This window comes from Dermacentor silvarum, chromosome 2 (genome assembly GCF_013339745.2).
Source record: "Dermacentor silvarum isolate Dsil-2018 chromosome 2, BIME_Dsil_1.4, whole genome shotgun sequence".
Lineage (NCBI taxonomy): Eukaryota > Metazoa > Arthropoda > Arachnida > Ixodida > Ixodidae > Dermacentor > Dermacentor silvarum.
In genome coordinates this window covers 258,374,730-258,395,675 of record NC_051155.1, presented here as the reverse complement: position 1 = coordinate 258,395,675, position 20,946 = coordinate 258,374,730, and the positions used below count along the sequence as shown (strand labels likewise).

The 20,946-nt window shown below is 49.1% G+C and overlaps 1 protein-coding gene and 1 long non-coding RNA gene across 2 annotated transcripts in view; one reads left to right on the top strand and one right to left on the bottom strand.

Moving 5' to 3' along the window:
* The window catches only part of LOC119440814 (parathyroid hormone/parathyroid hormone-related peptide receptor-like), a 1,097,515-nt gene that overhangs the window by 959,202 nt on the left and 117,367 nt on the right, over window positions 1-20,946 (bottom strand). The window lies entirely within an intron of this gene.
* LOC125943370 (uncharacterized) lies at window positions 16,772-17,739 on the top strand. Its single transcript, XR_007465782.1, has 3 exons — window positions 16,772-16,917; window positions 17,257-17,386; window positions 17,598-17,739. It is a non-coding gene; the product is annotated as an uncharacterized LOC125943370 (long non-coding RNA).

Below are 20,946 nucleotides of genomic sequence, written 5' to 3'. Positions count from 1 at the left end.
GGGAGGCCGGCATGTGCTGGCGTCCAGATGAGGGTTATGGGGTGCCGGGGCTGCCAGAAGCGTAGTAAGCGAGCAGCGGTGCGGGATATGTAGCCGTTGGCATAGTTGACAATGGCAGATTTGGAGTCAGTGATAATTTTGGTGGCAGATGTAGAGATGAGAGCAAGCGCGATGACTGCCTCTTCTGCCTCCGTGGTGGAATTGGTGATGATTGAGCTGGAGGTTAGAAGCCTAGACTGTGCGTGTGCGCGCCCGCTCAACCACTGCGGCGCATGCGCGCAGCACTGCCGGCCTCTGCCGCCTGTGCCGCAGACTCTCTCTGGGCTCTCGCCCGCCTCTCCCCTAACAGTGTCGACAACGGCGTTTAGCCGTTCGTCACGTAGCCAGCCTTTTGGCAGCGGTTGTGTACGGTCACACAAACAACGCGCACAACTGTTGTCATCGGCGGGGGCGTTTTGCCCGCGTTCGCACCGAACGCGCGCGGCGTTGGTGACGTGTTTATGAAGAATGTGCCAACCTTTGCCGTACACCCTATGGCAGTGTACCGTAGCGACCATAAGGCCATGGTCCCTGTGGTCACTAAATAAATGAAAACCACCGGATCATACATATTTCTCATTCTTTGATCGTTCAAAAAACCAATTACACCATCACATCTTAATAGTCATAATTGGAAATATATAATTCCCACCATACTACAGTTTCGCTGGTGTTCCATCTCCACCCCAGTGGAAGGGCTGACAGTTTTTTTTTCATCCATTTTTATTTCCATTAATTTATCATTTCTTTAATTCAATTAGTAAGCACAAGTAATTTCCTCTACGCTCTCCTCGGTGTCATTGAGCTGTATTACTCGAACAGGAGGATTTCTCTAGCACGAGAACTCAAAACACATGTACGACTAATTAAGAAAGATTCCCTAATTATCTTCTTAATTAATGACTTTACGGCAAATGTTGCAATTTAGAAATTGTAGCCGGTGAGTTTGCTAGATGCATTCAATTGAAATTAATTTCCAGGAGTACATCAGTTTCGATGTACTCATGAAATAACATCAGTTACTTTTGTGCTTCACTGCATAGAAGAGCTTTTATTGCGATAGCAATTATATGGACACTTCAACCGGATTTCTGCCGTCACCGTCGCCGTCGCCGTGAGGTTCCGTATAGATAAAATCATCGCCGCGCGCCGTATGCCCCAGCGGAAGCGTGCGGGGACGCGCGCTATCACGGAGAGCGAACGCAGTCAATCTCCCTCCCACGCGCAAGCAAGGAAGCGGAAAGCCAGCGCCGGAGGGAGCATGGGGGGGGGGGGGGGGGGGGCACTTCTCTGCCAACAACCGCGCTCGTCGCTCGTCCGCACAGTCTCTTATCTCTCCCACGCGCAAGCAAGGAAGCGGGAAGCCAGCGCTGGAGGGAGCGGGGGGGGGGGGGGGGGCGCACTTCTACGCTGCCAACAACCGCGCTCGTCGTTCGTTCGACCGCACCGTCTCTTATCTCCACACGGCTCTGACCTTTATGCGCCGTGCATTCGCCGCTCAGTTTCCGTTGAAGCGATAGACCGCACGTACCTTCGCCCGCTGCGCGGCGTATGCGCTCGCTGCCAGCGTTTTGACAGTCGTTGGCTGCAATCATTCAGTGTGATCTATTCATGTTTATTTGTGCGCGCTCACACCACGCTTGTTCAATCAGTTAGTAATAGTCGGGCTACATTTTCCAACGCACGCTACACATGCAATGCGGCCCAGATCGGCAGTGCAGCACTACAGGTGTGTCCCTTCGCACGCGCTGCCCACGGTAAGCGCTTCTCATCAACACCACCGTTTCACACGCGCCTTCTCGTGGTCATCGAGTCTCTCTTCATGTCGGTCTACTTACGCCGCAGCACACCTGCTTACTTAATCAGCTCATGTTTACTACAATTCATATTGCTACCAAGGCCGCTCACCTTACTTCGTATGACATTGCTGTGTTGCTATCGCATTTATTGCTTCGCCCTTAGGGCGAAACTGTGACATTTTTTGTTTAAAAAGTAAGTGGGACAACACTGCATTTTTGCATTTACTTTGATGGCGCATATCTCCAAACTGGTGTCATTGTGGAAATTCATTCCAAGTGGGTACGCCTTGAAAACTCACTGGCTACAATTTGTAAATTGCAATATTTGCAGTAAAGTATTTAATTAGAAAGTTAATTAGTGAATTTTGGATAATTCGTTGGATATGCGTTTCGATTTCCTGTGGAAGTAATGTCCGCCTCTCTGAATAATCCAGCTCAAGGACTAGAATTATGTTATCTGCAACAGGCAATTTTTAAAAATTCTGTAATACTTAAAAATGATCACTCCGTGTAAGTTTATAGACAGGTCGTACGCGCAAAAAGACAAACGAAGAAGGGGCACGTAAGAAAGACGGGCGCTGACTTGTAGTTTTATTTAAGAAACTTAAAACAGGCGCGATGCATCTACTATATCCGAGATGTTCCACCCGCACGCCAATATAGGCGGAAGACAAACATCATCCGAACTATGGGCATATCGTATCCTAAACTCTGTCATCTTTACTTATTGTCATGCCAAGTACAAAGGCAGAACTCGCAACTCGTGGAAACGCAGCAGTTACAGTACGCACCGGGGCAGCGTGTAAAGCACTGGAACAGCAGGTAGATCACAGAAAAGAAAACTTAAAAAAAAAACTGCATACCCAGCTCTAACACAAACTCTAAGACAAACCACGCGAAGTGCCCAGTGCGTGCCTTCTGGTTCGTTATTCAGGGGGGATATGTTTCATATGGTGCTTATTGCGTGGCTACATTTTTGCTGTTTTATTGCGATAGCAATTATATGGACACTTCAACCGGATTTCTGCCGTCGGCGTCGCCGTCGCCGTGAGGTTCCGTATAGATAAAATCTTCACCGCGCGCCGTATGCCCCAGCGCAAGCGTGCTGGGACGCGCGCTATCACGGAGAGCGAACGCACTCAATCCCCCACGCGCAAGCAACGAAGCGGGAAGCCAGCGCCGGAGGGAGCGGGGGGCACTTCTACTGTGCCAACAACCGCGCTCGTCGCTCGACCGCACGGTCTCTTATCTCTCCCACGCGCAAGCAAGGAAGCGGGAAGCCAGCGCCGGAGGAAGCGGGGGTGGGGGCACTTTTCTTCTGCCAACAACCGCGCTCGTCGCTCGCCGCACCGTCTCTTATCTCCACACGGCTCTGACCTCTATGCGCCGCGTGCATTCGCGGCTCAGTTTCTGTTGAAGCGATAGACCGCACGTACCTTCGCCCGCAGCGGCGTATGCTTGCTGCCAGCGTTTTGACAGTCGTTGTCTGCAGTCATTCAGTGTGATCTCTTCATGTTTGTTTGTGCGCGCTCACACCACGCTTGTTCATTCAGTTAGTAATAGTCGGGTCACATTTTCCAACGCACGCTACACATGTAATGCTGCCCGGATCGGCAGTGCAGCGCTACAGGTGTGTCCCTTCGCACGCGCGCTGCCCACGGGAAGCGCTTCTCATCAACACCACCGTTTCACACGCGCCTTCTCGTGGTCATCGAGTCTCTCTTCATGTCGGTCTACTTACGCCGCAGCACACCTGCTTACTTAATCAGCTCATGTTTACTACAATTCATATTGCTACCAAAGCCGCTCACCTTACTTCGTATGACATTGCTGTGTTGCTATCGCATGCATTGCTTCGCCCTTAGGGCGAAACTGTGACATTTTTTTCGCTGTTGCTGCTGGTGAGTTTTACACCTTCATTCTCACAAATGGGGCACTTCGCGCAGCGTGTCCTTAGAGCTCTCAAGTGCTGTGTTTGCCACCTACCCGCTCTTTTAATCTTCGCACGCAGCCAAGATTAAAAGAGCGGGTAGGTGGCAAACACAGCACTTGACAGCTCTTGACAGCGACATTTCCATTTCGAGCGACGACTTGCCAATATTAATAAGGCCAGCAACTGAAGGCACGCTCATCGCTCATCTTACCCGACTCGGAAACACACGCTGCGTGAAGCTTGTGTTTGAGGGAGATTGCCTTCCCTCTCACGTCAAAGTTGGTCATGTCCGCCATCCAGTTCGACCATACATACCGAAGCCCCTGCAATGTCACAAGTGCTTCAAGATTGGCCACATAAAAAGCGTTTGTGCGAACAATGCCGTGTGCCCAGGGTGCGCTGAGTCCCATTTGGAAGACGCCTGCCGCGCAACCGTCCTGAAGTGTCCTAATTTCGGCGGTTCCCACGAAGCCTCATCGAAGGATTGCCCGCGGGTGCGGAAGGAATTCGCGGTTCTAAAGCGCATGGTTCGGGATCATTCCACACACTGCGAGGCTGCCGCTACACTTAGACGGCGACGGCATCGCCACCGAAAAGCGCAACGTAAAACCGCACAAAGCAACACAACGTCTTCCGCCACAACGGCTGCTCCATCAAGGCGTAGCGCGAACATGAAAGATGCCGCGCAAGCGAAGAAAATGTCAAGTGTCGATCATCCTGAAGAGTGGCCCGCACTTCCAAGTGCACAACCTGCCACGGAGACACCTCGAATGCCACCTCCATCGACACCCTCACCAACCACTGCTCCAACGACGACTGATGATCGCCAAGTTATAATAATGTTGCGGTCACTGATGGATGCTATGCGAGTTCTACTCAACAACATGAAAACCCCTGCGGCGCAGAGCGCGCTGCAGGTGCTGGACGCCCTGGGTCCAGTGCTTGCGGCCCTAGGGTAAAGCAATGGCCCGCCAGAAGTCATCGTTCAGAGAGCAGGTTCAGAATGCATCGGTCTTTGAATGGAACGCCAGAGGACTTAAGTCGCGTATGTCCGATTTTCGACAGTTTGTATTCGTAAATCAGTTTCCCATTATTGTCATTTCTGAGCCTGTCATATCCCATCAGACTGTCCGGGTATGAGTGCATTACGTCTTCCACCCAGGGGCAATGGAGCAAGGTTATTGTTTTCATACGCTGTGACTTGACATATGTTCATCATCCAGTGCCACCTGACACTGAAAACCAGTACGTGTGTTTGACTGTGAAGAAGAGCAAGGTCACCTTCACAATTCTGGGAGCCTACCTATCACCATCAAGTCGTCTAAACTGCGAGCGCTTACGGAAAATTTTGACAACGACTCCACAGCCATGGGTTATCACTGGGGATTTCAATGCCCACCATTACCTCTGGGGGAGCTCCAAGATTAACTCGAGGGGCAGAAGATTGGTGTCGATTGCTTGTGAAGAAGAACTTTGCTTGTTAAATGACGGAAGCCCCACCTATCTGTGAGGAACGGCGTATAGTAGCTGTCTTGACCTCAGCTTTGTTTCGCGCTCCTTTAACAGAAGAGTGAAATGGTTCGTGGACTTGGAAACGAGGGGAAGTGACCACATCCCAACTTATCTCACGATTGAGGGGCTGACTAGCTCCAAGTGCCGTCCAATCCATCGACTGGCCGAAATTTAAATCAATCCTGGAAGCCGCTGTCGAGACGAGATGCCATCCAGCCTAGGGGACGCAATAAAAGGTGCCTTACAGGTTGCCACACATTCGACTCTGAAAAGCTCCAAACGCACCGAATTCGACATCGAGCTAGAGAAACTTCGTGCACTTCGACGCCGTGCGGAACGAAGATATAGGCGCACAAAGTCCATTCATGATTTGAGATTGGCCAGACGCACACAGAAGAAAATACAGCGTCGAATTTGCTAGCTTCACAACGATGGGCGTCTTTCTGCGAGTCTCTGGATCCGCGAAAGCCTTTGTCTCTTATATGGAGAACTGTTCGGGGCCTCCGTGCAACCCCTGGACAGCGCCAGCCATTTAATTTCCTGACCCTTTACCTACAATGCAGCGAGATTGAAGTCGCAGAATCCTTCTGTAGGAGGATTGCCGGTGTAGCAAGTTCCACTGGAACGCAGACTCCTGACCACTCACCATCCTCACGTGATCCCCGTATGGAGTGCCCTTTTTCTCTGGACGAACTTGAAGCTGCGCTCGCTTTATGCAGGCGTTCCTCAGCCCCAGGACCAGATGGCATTACATACCGCGCTTTGTGTAACCTTGGTGAACGAGCTCGAATGGCACTCTTGCTCCTGTACAACGACTCGTGGCAGACAGGCACCGTTCCCCAGGAATGGAAATCAAGTCGCCTGATTCCGCTCCTTAAAGCTGGCAAGTCGCCTTTGGACATTTCGTCATACCGTCCGATCGCGCTTGCAAGTTGTGTAGGCAAAGTAATGGAACGGATGGTTCTAACGCGACTGGAGTGGTACCTAGAGCACTATGAAATTTACCCAGACACGTTAACAGGATTCAGGCGCGGCCGTTCGTCTATAGACAACGTTGTCGATTTGGTAACGTATGTCGAATTCCAGAAGGCCTGTAAACGCGTGTCTGCTGCCTTGTTTCTAGACGTTAAAGGAGCTTACGACAACGTCACCCATGAAGCCATCCTTAAAGCGCTAGAAGTAATAGGACTTGGTGGCAAGACATACCTCTGGGTTCGCAGCTACCTACAGATGCGATCATTCTACGTGCTCACCGGGGATGGCCCGACACCCCCGTATTACAGTAGCCGCGGAGTCCCTCAAGGCGGAGTACTAAGCCCAACGCTTTTTAATCTGACCCTTATTGGACTAATCGAGCACCTGACAAGCACCGTTCGACTCTCTACCTACGCCGACGACATCTGTATCTGGACGTCGGGGGTGACACGGCTTCAGCTTCGCGCTCGGCTTCAGAAGGCGGCCTCATCGACATCATGCTACCTTCGTAAACAAGGACTGGAGGTGACGTGGGAAAAGTGCGCAGTGGTGGCATTTACGCGGAAGCCAATGTCTGCATACGGCATATCAATCAACGGACAAGTGATATCGTTCAGCAAGAGTCACAGGTTCTTGGGAGTTGTGATTGACAGAGATCTGTCCTGGACTCCTCACGTCAACCACGTGAAAAAGCGCCTGATTGCTATTTGTCATCTGTTCAAGTTCCTTGCAGGAAAGAACTGGGGGGTATCCACACAACCCATGTTACAGCTATACAGGGTGTTGTTTGTTGGGTTCCTCCGGTACAGCCTACCTGTTATATCCAACACCTGCAAAACTAATTTGCGTAAAATTCAAAGCATTCAAGCGCAAGCTCTTAGGATATGCCTTGGAGTACCACGCAGTGCGTCAACGGCTGAAACTATCGCCATTGCTCAAGATCATTCAATCACAACGCACATCGCCATCGAGGCAATGCGTGCACATGTCAGGCACATTGCCCGGACTCCTTGCCACCACCTCGCCGCACTCACCGTGGAAAGACCCCGCACGTCATATAGCACAACTGTTAGTGCATATCGTGCCTCGATTACATCGGGGTACGCACCTCCGGCCAGGCTGGTGTCTCCTCCATGGTGTTTGTGCCGCCCTGAAGTCCGACTTAGAATTCCAGGACTTCAGAAAAAGTCAGATTTATCACCGTCTGCACTAAAACAATTGAGCTTACTTCTGTTGTACGAGAGATACAGCAGTCACGTGCATGTCTATACGGACGGATCGACTACATCGACCAGTTCTGGCGGTGCTGTGCTTATACCGACGAGAGGACTAACAATCCGATTCAAGACCTCACATGTCACGACGTCCACGGCTGCAGAGCTCACGGCTCTGCGCAGTGCACTTCAACTTATAGACGCAGAGAGTCCTGGTACATGGGCCGTGTTTTCCGACTCGAGACCGGCTTTACAAAGTATGCAGGCAGTTCTCCGACGTGGAGCTCACGAACAACTAACGTATGAAATTGTCAAACTTCACCACGACGTCAAACAGAAAGGCCACGAAATTATTTTCCAATGGCTACCTGGCCATTGCGGCATCAGTGGAAACGATCTCGCTGACAAAGCTGCCCGAGAGTCACATCAAGAACAACACAGCGTTCCCATTCCTCTTTACAGGACAGACGCTGGAAGGCAGCTTCGTCACCTGGCACGCAAACTCTCTTTAACAGAGTGGAACACCCCAAATATAAGGCGCACGAGGCTACACGAACTGAACCCTTCGCTACAACTCCGACCTCCACCCGGGATTCACCGACGTGAAGCATCGCTTCTATACCGGCTGGGGTTGGGAGTGGCTTTCACGGAGGCGTACTGTGCTTTGATTGGAATGACCGAAAGTGCCACGTGCGACGTCTGCGGCAGCGAAGAGAACATAGAACATTTATTGTGTCACTGCGATCGATTTCAGTCGGAAAGACAAACTTTATCGAACGCATTGCGACGACTTGACGATCGACCGTTGTCCATGCAGGTGCTCCTTGAAGACCGTCCCCATCGCTCGTCAGCCCACAAAGCTGTGAAGGCACTGTTGTCTTACTTGAAGACAACTGGCCTATGTGAACGCCTTTGAATTGCTCAGGCCCTCCGCGAGTGTGCGCGAGCTCACCGTGTCCTTCCTCCCCCCCCCCCCTCCTCTCTCTACCTCATCTTTCTATTCCCTCTTTCCCGTCCCCCAGAGTAGGGTAGCCAACCAGACGCATTTCTGGTTAACATCCCTGCCTTCTCTTTCTCTCCTCCTCCTCCTCCTTCGCACGCAGCCAGGGTGCGTATATATTGTAGTTGCTGCGCATGGTGGTGTGCACGAGCTGCGTGTTCTGGATTTGTACTTAGCGTGGCAATAAGTACGGATGGCATCATCATCAGCCCATACTTATGTTCACTGCAGGAGGAAGGCCTCTACCTCCAATTACCCTTGTCTTGCGCTAGCTGATTGCAACTTGCGCCTGCAAATTGCTTAACTTCATCACCCCACTTAGTTTTATGCCGTCCAGGACTGCGCTTCCCTTCTCTTGGTACCCATTCTTTAACGATAATGGTCCACCGGTTATCCATCCTACGCATTACACGGCCGGCCCAGCTTTTACCCCTAATGCCAAGTAGAATATTGGCTATCCCCGTTTGCTCGCTGATTTACACCGCTTCCTTCCTGTCTCTTAACGTTAGGCCTAACATTTTTCATTCCATCGCTCTTTGTGCGGTCCTTAACTTGTACCCGAGCTTCTGTGTTACCCTTCAAGCTTCTGCCCCATACCTGGTGTGGCTCTCGTCGTGCCTGCGCATCAAGTCATTCGACGGTTTCGTCTGTGTAACAAGACGACTACAACATCTGCGGAACTAGTGGCAATCAGAGAGGCCGTTCAATATATTTGGCAACAGCCTCCTCAAGTATGGACAGTCTTCAGTGACGCAAAATCGGCTCTGCAACTACTTAGACTGGTGTTGAAAGAAAGCGCTTACAGAGTGTTGGCTCTTCAAACTGCCGAGCTATACACTTTAGCGCAAGAAAACGGCCACCACATCACATTTCAGTGGATTCGCAGTCACTGTGGTATACACGGCAACGAACTGGCTGATGCCGAAGCGAAGAAAGCACTCGAAGAACCACAATCAATGCTTGCAATTCCTTTTTCAAGAGCGGACGCCAACTGCCTCCTCTCCAGTGTCATCCGAAAATCGACAGAAAAGCACGGGGACAATCCGGATAATCGACACAGACGACTATAGAGATTGTACCCTACCATGAGATTTAGGCTACCACCAAAAATTCAAAGCAGCTGTGCCAGTCTTCTGCACAGACTAAGGCTGGGGGTAGCGTTTGCGGGCGGATACGTGCACCTCATGCGACGCACCGAGTCTCCAGACTGTGAGTAGTGCCATGTAAATGAGACTATAGGCCACGTGCTTTGTGACTGCCGTGGGAGAGCGTCAAAGGTTCAATAATGACCTTACGCGTCCTTGACAGCCCACCGTTGTCGGATGACATTATTTTAGGCCCTTGGCCAGACGCTCAATCGAGTTTCAAGGCCATCCAGGCGTTACTGAACTTTTTAAAAAGTACGGGCCTGGACTGTAGGCTTTGAGCATGCCAAATTGCTTGCCATATGTTTCGCATCCTCGTCATCTCGACATACTCCTTCTCTCGGTCCCCACGTAGGCCTGTTCTGACGAAGGGGTGCCCTTTTTTGAAGTTTAGTGGGCCTTCCTAATTTGGTTGCAACCAAAGAGCTCGCTGATTCTGCTCGCTGATGCCGAGAGCCCCACTGGCTCTCGGCATTTTTTTTTTTTTTTTGCCGGTGTCAGGCGCCACTTCAAGCCTGAAAATGCAGTGGACTTCAGGAGGATTTGAGATTACGACCTTCGGATTAGAAACCCGGTGTTCTACCTCTGTTCCACACTACACCACACTACACCACACGGATGACATGATGATATATAAACATAGCTGCGGGGACATTTTTCTTCCGCCTTTATCGACGTGCGGGTGGCAGATGTCAGACAGAAGTGTGCTTAGTTCGCACCTCTCTTGAGTTTCTGAAGTTTAGTTGGAAGTCGGGACGCGTCCTGCTTACGTGGTCTAGTCTTTGTCCATGGCATCGCGCTTTGCACTGCCTGTATCTGCATTTGCGGAGAATGGGAAGCATGCTATGGGTGATATGCAGCAAAGTTTAAACTGTAAGGATTACTTGTGAGATTTGTTGATCATTACAAACGTAAGCGCTATAAAAGATAACATGCATGTTTTATACAGTGCTTTTCTTTTTTTTTACTTCGACCACTTTGAATGTTAATAAACACAAAAATTACTCTAAATATATTATTTTATGAAGATCAGTTATCTGCCCAGGAAGACATCATTAAAAAAAGATCAAATAAAGTCATTTACAAATTAAAATAAGTGCATTAATTAATTTCCTAATTACAAACTTTACGGCACATATTTCTATTCCAAAGTTGAAGGGATTCGTCACAAAAGTATAAGGGCCCATTCACACTTGCGACAAGGCGAGGTCGCGCGACCAAGTTGGTCGCAAAGCGACCAGTCGCAAGTAGTCGCAAATGGTCGCTTTTCTCGAAATGCGACCATTTCGGGCCATCGCTCACTGCTCGATTTTTCGGTCGCGCGGCCGCAGTCGCAGAACAGCTGAACCAATCAGGTGCGAAGGAACAGAACGTCCCTATACGCTCACGCTTATTTTACGCGGCGATGACATTTCAAGCAGACGTGAACGGCGTATCGTGATACATTTCGGTATAGCGACTCGTCGGTCGCATTTGTAAGTGTGAACATCGTTCGTCTTGAGTAGTTTTCTGGTCGCCAGTCGCAATTGGTCGCGCGACCTCACCTAGTCGCAAGTGTGAATGGGCCCTAAGTCCGTGTTTCAACCTTTTAAATTTGCCATGTAAGAGGGAAATAAATGGCGTGAAATTATTGATGTAATTTATCTCATCACGGACGCTGCACCATACATTGGCAACGTTGACAGTGGCACCATATTGCCCTACAAGTCGAAAGATAAACGCATGGATGGCAAGAGAAGGGAAGCGACGATACCGCTGTGCGCATATCGTTATTCTTGTTAATGAGGGGTGGCTTTGTAGCTAGCAAAAGTTAAGGACATTATGGAGATGTTCCTTTTAGATACAATTGATTTTAATTATCGGAACTAAGATATTACTCTGGATCAGGCGTGGGCACCTTGACGAGCACCTTCTTCACCTTAATCTGCCCTCACCCTCACGTGGTGAGGTGAGGATCGCCTTCGTGAAGATTGGTGAGGGAGGGCGGACGTTGTGAGGGAGAGGAAGGTTGCGGTGACAATGTAATGTTAAATATGGAAAATGCAATTGGTATTAACAGCGGATCTGTTTAAGCCGGCCGTAAGTCCGTAACGCGTCGGAAAAAATGTGGGCCAATCATGGCGGAAGTGGAGAAAGGGTCCAAGCGCAATGGCACACACCCCTGTAAACAAGTGAAGCTGAGCCTAGCAAAGTCTAGCTAAGCATGCTTGGGACTACTTAGGCTGGGTCAGCAATCGATAGAAAATCGATAGCCAATCAATAGCTAATTGATAATAGATCAATAATCAATAAAGTCCGGAAAATGTTGGGGAAGCCTTGGTAGTGCTTAGCCTAGCCCAAAAGCCAGGTCTAGCTAGGTGCCCATCAGCTCCGCGGTCTCTTAAGCGTTGCGCTTCCAGTGCAAGCTACGCAAATTTTATTGCGATACCATTTATATGGACACTTCTACCGGATTTCTGCCGTCGCCGTCGTCGTCGCCGTCGTCGTCGCCGTCGCCGTGAGGTTCCCTATAGATAAAATCTTCGCCGCGCGCCGTATGCCCGAGCGGAAGCGTGCGGGGACGTGCGCTATCACGGAGAGCGAACGCACTCAATCACCCACGCGCAAGCAAGGAAGCGGGAAGCCAGCGCCGGAGGGAGCGCGGGGGGGGGGGGGGGGGGGCGCACTTCTACGCTGCCAACAACCGCGCTCGTCGCTCGTCCGCACCGTCTCTTATCTCCACACGGCTCTGACCTTTATGCGCCGTGCATTCGCCGCTCAGTTTCCGTTGAAGCGATAGCCCGCACTACCTTCGCCCGCTGCGGCACATGGGCTCGCTGCCAGCGTTTTGACAGTCGTTGTCGGCAGTCATTCAGTGTGATCTATTCATGTTTGTGCGCGCTCACGCCACGCTTGTTCATTCAGTTAGTAATAGTCGGGCCACATTTTCCAACGCACGCTACACATGCAATGCTGCCCGGATCAGCAGTGCAGCGCTACAGGTGTGTCCCTTCGCACGCGCAGCCCACGGTAAGCGCTTCTCATCAACACCACCGTTTCACAGGCGCCTTCTCGTGGTCATCGAGTCTCTCTTCATGTCGGTCTACTTACGCCGCAGCACACCTGCTTACTTAATCAGCTCATGTTTACTACAATTCATATTTCTACCAAAGCGGCTCACCTTACTTCGTATGACATTGCTGTGTTGCTATCGCATTCATTGCTTCGCCCTTAGGGCGAAACTAACAAATTTCTGTGTTGCTATCGCATTCATTGCTTCGCCCTTAGGGCGAAACTATGACATTTTTTTTGTTAGTTTCCCGCCGAAATCGCGGTTTTGCTTCGTTAGTGTGACGTCACGGATTTCAAAGTATATTTTCGCATTGGACGTTTTGTGACTTGCGTCTCAGTAAGAGCGATTGAAACTTGTCAAGTGCAGTCTCTATCTTCTTTAGAATACAATGCAGTCCATCTTTAATTATTACAAATTTCCTGAGCAGACACCGCCAAGATCCATCGCGTTACGGCGAGCTGGTGCGGGAGCTTCAAGGTGGCGTCACTCAAGGTGAGTCATTATGGGAGGGTAATACAGCTCAACTAACCTTTCGTTTTATTGCGATAGCAACTATATGGACACTTCAACCGGATTTCTGCCGTCGGCGTCGCCGTCGTCGTCGTCGTCACCGTCGCCGTCGCCGTGAAGTTCCCTATAGATAAAATCTTCGCCGCGCGCCGTATGCCCGAGCGGAAGCGTGCGGGGACGCGCGCTGTCACGGAGAGCGAACGCACTCAATCTCCCACGCGCAAGCGAGGAAGCGGGAAGCCAGCGCCGGAGAGAGCGGGGGGGGGGGGGGGGGCGCACTTCTACTCTGCCAACAACCGCACTCGTCGCTCCGCCCGCACCGTCTCTTATCACCCCACGGCTGTGACCTTTATGCGCCGTGCATTCGCCGCTCAGTTTCCGTTGAAGCGATAGACCGCACGTACCTTCGCCGCTGCGGCGTTTGCGCTTGCTGCCAGTGTTTTGACAGTCGTTGTCTGCAGTCATTCAGTGTGATCTATTCATGTTTGTTTGTGCGCGCTAACACCACGCTTGTTCATGCAGTTACTAATAGTCGGGCCACATTTTCCAACGCGCGCTACACATGCAATGCTGCCCGGATCGGCAGTGCAGCGCTACAGGTGTGTCCCTTCGCACGCGCAGCCCACGGTAAGCGCTTCTCATCAACACCACCGTTTCACACACGCCTTCTCGTGGTCATCGAGTCTCTCTTCATGTCGGTCTACTTACGCCGCAGCACACCTGCTTACTTAATCAGCTCATGTTTACTACAATTCATATTGCTACCAAAGCCGCTCACCTTACTTCGTATGACATTGCTGTGTTGCTATCGCATTCATTGCTTCGCCCTTAGGGCGAAACTGTGACATTTTTTTTGTTGAAGTAGAGAAAAGTCACTAGGATTGTATGCGTTGTGGGCTTAAAGACTAAAGTTTTGGAGTGCGCGGTCAGGAAGTCTCTCTGGCGCAGGTCTATGTCGAAGCCCACTTTAATCTGACTAAAATCATATATGGCTAAACCTATTGAACGCTGTAGTCACTGAAAGAGAAATGAGAGCGGGAGGAGTGACGGCGACTTCTTGGCGTCACTCTAAGATTATTGTTGCTGAATCACTCCGAGTTGCAGTTTGGAGAGTCTGAGCCTCGCGCCCCAGTATAATGTTGGTGAGCCTCAGTTCGAGTGAGCCCTTAGAAAAAATATATATTATTGCAGCCAGTCTGAGTGAGGTCTCTTTATTTTGCCGACCTAAACACAAAGAAAAATCGCCAGCCCTTCCCCTGTCGAGAAAATGGGGGTAAGCGAAGCTTGTCGTGCGTTTATCTGACCTTCGTCAGGGTTCGGAAGCTGTCGCCTCGGGATTCTCTGATCGTTGCTGACGGCGCTTCCGAAGCCCTCGCTTCGGGATCTTCGGTGCTTCGCTCACGGCGAGCCTCGGCTACGGAAGCGCTCACGCTAGAATCGGCATGTCGATGACGAGCGCTTTCCCGAGCGAGTTCACGCCGGCGTTCATCAAACACAGCTCGCTCCTTACGCACCATGCGTGGCCTTCCCATCTGTTCGCCGAAACTGATATGAGGCGAGGGAAGCCCGGAAACCCGCTATCCTTCCATGCATGTCCCTCCTCGCGACACGCCAAACGTACCTCATTGGTTGCGCGCGTGTGACGTGATCCGCGTGCCACTTGATCCGTGATCACGCGTGTAGCATAACCAATGCAGGTGTGCACCGCACGTGATTTCTTTTAGGGGCGAAGCTCCGTAGGGTGTGGGTCTGTCCCTCCTCTGTAGTATGTAGTGGTAGTAGTAGTAGTAGTAGTAGTAGTAGTCGTCGTCGTAGTAGGTAGCCACGTCTACTTAAAAAAAAAAAAAACACCGCATATCCCCGGGGTGAATGATGATGAGTGGGCGAAGCTCCGGAGGGAATCATCGGTAAACCGTCAATCTTCCGTGTAATTCGCCCAGTCTCGCCGCACTAAATCGAACGATTGACTTCCACCAATGACACGCGCCATATGTGACGTCATTCTTATTTTATAGCAGCGCCCTTCATTATAATTGCACCATCTCCCGCTTAAGGCGACGCTACTAGCACAAACGCGTTAGAAACGTGCAGTACTCTCTAGTAAGGGGGAGAGGTCACAGCGTCTTACGCAGCCGTTTACACATGCCGGAACGTGCACCGCATTTGCCGACGCCATCACATGACTGCTGAGAAAGTATAACCCCCGTATTCATAAACGCTCCTAGACTTGAACTTGACTTGCCACCGCCTTCAACGTGTTTCGAACGCGCTGCCCAAGGCGGTGGCAAGTCAAGTTCAATTCGAGGAGCGTTTATGAATACGGGGGTAAGGCGGAGAGGCCACAGCGTCTTATACTAGCTTCTTACACGGGCCGTAACGCGCTAGCACAAACGCGTTAGAAACACGCAGTCTTTCGTTAATGTTGGGTATTTATTGTCATCGTGGTGCGTGTGTCTATGTGCGCTTCGTGGCGTAGTGGTTAGCGCCGCGCGTTCGGAAGCGAGGGGTCCCTGGTTCGATTCCGTGTTACGGGCACGACTTTCGGAATTTTTTTTTCTCATAAAAATAGACGTGGCTACCTACTACGACGACTACTACATACTACAGAGGAGGGACAGACCCACACCCTAAGGAAGTTCGCCCCTAAAGAAAATTCCGAAAGTTGTGTCCGTAGCGTGGAATCGAACCAGGGACCCCTCGCTTCCGAACGCGCGGCTCTAGCCACCACGCCACGAAGCGCACATGTACACACGCACCACGACGACAATAAATAGCCAACATTAACGAAAGACTGCGCGTTTCTAACGCGTTTGTGCTAGCGCGTTACGGCCCGTGTAAGAAGCTAGTATAAAACGCTGTGGCCTCTCCGCCTTACCCCCGTATTCATAAACGCTCATCGACTTGAACTTGACTTGCCACCGCCTTGGGCAGCGCGTTCGGAACGCGTTAAGCCCGTTTCACATCGTGCGATTTTTCAGTGCGTTTTTCGCAGCTGCGTTTTTCGCAGATGCGAAATTCGCAATCCCGTTTCACATGGATCCACGGCAGCTGCGTTTTTCGCATACTTGTAGCACAGGGTTTGCAAACTCTTATATTGTTCGGTATATGCTTTAGCAACTTTTTTGCTAAATTAACCACTCTGCAATGTTTCTAAACTATATATTTACACTACTGAAAGTATCATTACTGTGTTTAATAATAAAAAAAAGAAATAAACAAAGTTATTCAGCTGTTTTTAGCTGCTGGCTGGCACGAAGGTACGGGCAACATTGGCGAGTGCGCTTTTTGCGCGATCGTATCGTCTGCTACGCGCCATTCGCGCCTGCAAGATCGTAAATAAATGGCGCCCGTCAATAAGAAGATCCTGCTTCTTCACAAAAAAAAAAAACTTTACTTGCTGAAGAAGAAGGCACTCCTGCTACAACCAAACCCCCGTCGATGGTGGGTGAGGCCGAGCTGGCAGAACAGAAAGACGGACTCCGAGTTCTACACAACGGTGAGCCGCATTCGTATTGAGTATTCTTCGTACAAGTGCGCAGGTGTAGTAATTGTGAAATCTTATTTCCTGCGCAGGACCCTCTTTCTGATGACCCATGATCCGGAGGTGTTCCGAAAATATTATCGGATGACACCAGAGACATTCGAAAAACTACATTCGTTGCTAGAAACAAGGCTTTCAAAGCAGTGGGTTTTACGGGAGCCCGTGCCCTCACGATGCCGCCTTGCCATCACATTGAGGTAAGTTAACAGCTCTAAATGTGCGTCCATGGTATTGTAGTGAAAACAATTCTTGACCTGTGCTTCTGATATGCAAATACTAAAATGCTCTGCATATTGCACGCTGTCTAGCGTGTGAACTCATTTTTTTACAACTGGGGATTTTCGGAGTTTTGCGAAAAAGTAAACAATGTACATCTGCTATTGCCAGGGAACTAATAGCTACATGGCATTTTTGCTGCTAATTAGAAGATAAATAAATGTCTTTTTATTTCGCTGTAAGAAGGAAATGTTGCACAATGTTTTGGGAACTTAGCTCCACAAGTTTGCCGAGCAATGCGTTTTCTATGTTTACTTTAGATACCTAGCATCGGGGATGCAAATTAAAGATGTTGCCATGGCATTTAAGGTAGGCATATCGACTACAAGTAACATTGTGAAGGAAGTATGTGCACTTCTGTGGGATGTCCTTCGACCCAAGTGTATGAAGGTAAGTTATCCTACAAATTTGTTAAATATGTAAGCTTGTTTAAGCAAGTTATGAGACATTCGTGGTGACCTACATGCATAAGTGTTATGCGAGCTATGAAACTTCATTTATTGAAGGTTTAAGCAGAACTACTATTTTCCATGTTTAACCATTGCATTTTTTTTGTACGAGGGAAAACTGCAATATCTATGATTATTTACTGCATTATCAGTTCCCAGCAAACGTTGAGCAGTGGCAGGATATTGCCAAGGGCTTTGAGAGCAGGTGGGATTTCCCACACTGCATAGGTGCTGTGGATGGGAAGCATGTCCAAATAGAAGCCCCTCCGCATTCGGGATCTCAATGTTTTAATTATAAGGTAAGAGAGCGTTAGTTATGTATTATTCTTACAAGTACAAAGATTTAGTGAAACACTTCTCAATGAGATGTGATTATCTGTCATTACAGGGCAACTACTCCATCGTTCTAATGGCTGTAGTGGACAACCAGCTACGATTTGTCTGCATTGATGTGGGCGCATATGGATCGCAGAGTGATGGTGGTGTATTCAAGGCATCGAAGATTGGGAAACTTCTCAGCCAAGGTGCTTTAAACCTGCCTCCTCCTCAGCTGCTCCCAGTGTCCACTGCCGTAGCCCCTTACGTCTTTGTCGGCGACGAGGCGTTCCAGTTGAGGCCAGACTTCCTGCGGCCGTACCCTGGCAGGTGCCTCGCAGAGGACCTGCGCCTCTTTAACTCAGCAGAGCAAGGTAACGCGGAACTTAAATTTATTCGTATAGGTTCTACAATAATGTTTGTCTTGAAAATTGCAGAAGATGTGCCGAGAATGCATTTGGGGTGCTGGCATCAAGGTTCCGGATTTTCCGTAGACCGATGAACCTTCTACCAGAAAATGCCAGAATGGTGACACTCGCAGCATGTGCTCTGCACAATTTCCTTCGTGATGACGTGTCCTACATTCCAGAAAGATATGTGGACGAGGTAGACACTTTCGGCAACCTTGTGGAAGGGCAGTGGCGCCAGGAAGCTGAGGAGAATGCTTTCCTTAATCTGCAGCATCATGGTGCACACAATTACACAAAGTCTGCAGCCGAAACGCGGGATGTGTTTCGCAACTATTTTGTGCACGAAGGAGCTGTACCGTGGCAACGTGAGCGATGTGGCCTTCCACCATAGGTTTGCTACGACCTTTCGAAGGGCTCCTTAGTAGGGCCCCATGAATTTTTTGTTGTATACTACAAATTGGAAGGTGCCGTCTAGAAGGCGCTTTTTTTTTTTTGTTCAGATAACTCTACTTTTTTGTTCCATTTAATGTGTGAGACATGGCATACTATTTTGCAGCGAACATTGATTCTGGACACCTTCTTTGAAAATATATTACGCTTTCAGGATTTTCACATCTCGGTTGATGCCATTCTACACATGAATGTCTATGTGGCTGCCAAAAAGTGTTTTGTTATGCCAAGCAAATGTGAAGTTGCAAGTGCTGCCTTGACAGATACACACATTTGTTAATTGTTATGATAAATGTTACATTTTTTTACGTATTACAGAACACTTTGTTTTGCCTAAATAGTCTACACGAACTAATAATCTTCACTATTACTCTTCAAAAATATTTTTACGTTCTTAATGTCACACTTTAGTTAAAGGGACACTAATGCGATAAAATGAAATTCAGCTGTGTTAACAAATGTGTCTGACGCAATGTAACCATATATGCATGTTACAATTGTTTGTTATGCGATGTTCATGTACCTGTAATTATATGTGCAGAAATACATACTCAGTACTTGTATATACGAATGCTGAATGAATGAATTTGATTGACTGATTCTTTATAGCTTTATCACAATACATTCGGTAGGAGGCGAAGAGAAAAGCCTGTGAAGGATGGTTTGAGGGAGTCCTTTGGCCCCCTACTGGCAAAGAAAGCAGCAGAGATGAAATAATGTTCTTTATGTTGTCATACACTTTGACAAAACCATCATAACAAATGCAACATTGTAATACGCTGTGACGAAACCATCATTCACCTTCTGGAATTCCTTGATACAGAAGCGCTGGTGGGTAAATGCCTCGGGCATAATGTGAGGCAACATGTATGAGCTCTCATGTGCTCAGGCGTCGCAGCAACAAATAGCCAACCCAAAGTGCGCACTTGGGCTCAATTCCTTGTACGCTGCAGTTTGATTGCTCACTGTGTCGATCTGTTTGTCAATTTCAGCGCTTTTCTTCGACCCCCAGTCCTTTCTTTCGCACTCCTTTTGCGGCTTGAGCTGTCACTGCTCGCCATGCTTGGACCTCTCTGAAATGCACTGATAAAGCTCATTCACAATCTCTGTTGGCTCTTGGGTCTGTTCTTCTGAAAGTGGAGCTGGCTCAACGAAGGCTATCTTCGTTGTCGCTCACGTTGCTCACTGTTCTGCACAAAAAAGAAAACATAAAAAGAAACATTACCAAAGGGGCTCGCAACAAATCCTCCGTAAGTACTGGTTTATTACAAATATGCATGCCAAAAACACTGTCAAGTGACACAGCTACAGAAGCTCTAACTGCTTTTTGACAAAAATAATGCCACGTTTTAAGCAGTCTGATTCGCAAAGAATTAATCGCACTTCTCCGCCACTCAGCGCCATATGGCTGAGGGACTACCATTCACAAGGTGCTTTACAAGTGTACTGCTCTGACAGTGAAAGATCAGTTAGAACTCTGCAAAAAGTTTACTTTATTTTGCTACCCCTATGGGTCCCTTTCATTCAGTTCTCCTTTTCTTTGGGCAGAACTTACACTGGCTTTGCTGCAAAGAAAACAAAGCAACAAGGGAAAATAAAGAAAGATAAACAAGAACGAGATGCATAAATACAAGCAACTACAAGTACCATTCCCTTTTCATTTTACCCGGACGCGGGCTCCTTTCCAGCCTATCTGTCCGGTTCCCGCCGTGCCGTTGGGGCAACAACGGTCAAAACCGGCGCCACCCGCGCAGAGCTTCGGGGGTGCAAAGGATAGCTGTCAGCCTACACAGAACCATGTAATCAACACCGAACACATTTTACGAAGCTTACTGCCGCGTTGTGCCCAAGGTATTGAGGGCTTCAGAAATACGTACACAGCTTCTTCCATGGTGTCATGTAGAAATGACATACTGCTGTAATACGGCCACTATTTTTTTGTTCTATCTTGAGAAGCACTCCCGCTTCTTGATGCATCTTTCTTTTCTTTCTTCTTTTTTCGAAACGTGTCGCGGAGGCTACGCCAGCGGGTCTGCGCTTCGTCGGCTCTCACTGAAAATGGATAGACGAAAACATGCAGGTAGTCAAATTCATATTCGCGTGAATATACAGACGTGCTTCACTTTTTTGAGGCAAGAATATCAACAACGTACAGCTGTACAAAACACTTACCATTTGGTTTCATTTCTTTCAGCAGTTGTGCAATTTCATCCCACAGACGATCACGAAGGTCGGAGTCGCGGTATTCCTCTAACCACGTATTCGACAGAATTGGCCTCTTCTCGACTTCGGCAATAAGCTGCTCATTGAAAGCTGCCTTTGCCAT